The sequence below is a fragment of the Cyprinodon tularosa genome, unplaced genomic scaffold, assembly GCF_016077235.1.
Source record: "Cyprinodon tularosa strain WSP-4 unplaced genomic scaffold, ASM1607723v1 ctg9, whole genome shotgun sequence".
In the NCBI taxonomy this organism is placed as follows: domain Eukaryota; kingdom Metazoa; phylum Chordata; class Actinopteri; order Cyprinodontiformes; family Cyprinodontidae; genus Cyprinodon; species Cyprinodon tularosa.
Window position 1 is genome coordinate 1014879 of NW_024039673.1, and position 1646 is coordinate 1016524.

Genomic DNA, 1646 nt, shown 5'->3' on the forward strand with positions numbered 1-1646 from the left:
TTTAATTATAGTATATTGTTGTGAAGAGTTAATTGCTGTCTTTCTTGTCAGTTATTGGTTAACATACTAGCTTTAAAAAATGTCAAAGTAGGATATCCGACTGCTGCCATTATCTGGTTTAGAGGATAACTGCTTGTTCCTGAGGGGAAGAAATAAATCTTGTTGAGAACAACACATTTTTATTTTTTCTGACACTTTTTATGCTTTTGTGCGCCTTTTTAAATAAAATTTATTATTATTATTATTAAATCACCTCGTGCACAGGGGTGGCCAATCATTGATCATGCCCCCTTGGGACCCCCTTTAGATTCGCCCCTGTTAGTAATAGATCAAAATATTGTTTTTTTTTTTTGTTATTCAGCTTTGTATTGTCATTACACTGTCAAACGAAAGGAACTCTCTACATTTAACCCATCCCCTTGAGTGGGATGCCATGGCGCCCGGGGAGCAGTGTGGGGTTAAGCGTCTGCTCAGGGACCCAGAGTGGCAGCCTGTGGGAGTGGGGCTTGAACTCAGAACCTCTAGATTCCAATGCCCTAACCACTAGGCCGCCAATGTTCAAAATTGAAACCAGTTATAATTTTGCAAAAGGTAATAAAATAATGTTAATAGTACTTCACAGTTATGTGCAATTTTGTGTTTGTCAGTCACTTATAAATCCCAATAAAATAAAAATCACCTAACATAAACTGGTTTGAGGTTGTAACATGACAAAATATGGAAAGTGGTATTAATGCTTATGCAAGACAATTCAAGAGCAATATCTGTGCATGTAGAATAATCCCATCAATCATATTCATATAGAGCAAAACAAGAGGTCATGTCGACAATGAATAAACTGAGGGATGTATCTTTAAAATAAACCACAGAGACGTTAGCAGTTATGTTGTCAAATGGATATAGATGGGCTATAAATACAGCCGCAGTTCGCTCTTACATAATTTCAAACTCAAAGCATTTAAATCCCGTGATTTTCAGGAAGTTGGGCGGGATTAGAGGGCTGGAATAAACCTGGAGTTACTATAATCCAGCCAATTTTAGGAAACAAATACAAAAGAATACTTTACATAACATACCTTAACATTTTCAGCTTTACCTTAATGACAAGATTTATACGATATAATGAGGAGAACAGGAGGCTGCAAAGCAATAATGACACTAGTGAGGATTGGGAAGAGAAGTCTAGTCTCTGCCAGCGGTGATCCCCGTCTCATCCTCTGACGCTGAATCACGCCTCTACGTCACCGCTGTCACTATGACGCAGTGGGCTGCACACTCTAATGAAAAATGGTGAAAGAACCGTTCGTGTCACAGCTTTGCTGTGCTGTTATTTTGCATCGCGTTTAGAATAAATGGATTTTATCACGACATGGATTCCAAACGTTAACAAGCCCAAATGATGTGTTTAAAATAGTTTAGTCTTTTTCTTATCTAATATTATCCCTTTTTCCTTTTATTTTTTAATGCATACTTTGTATTTATTTGTTCACTAATTCATTTAATTGTATTTAAAGGGGCAAAAAAAATTTTCAAATGTTTATCACTTAATTAAGTGCGTGCACCACAGACCAATCTCCTGCTGATCCATTTTTTTCAGTGTGCGCTCCTTTTTTACGCAGGCACGTTTTTCTTTTTTTCAGTGCTCT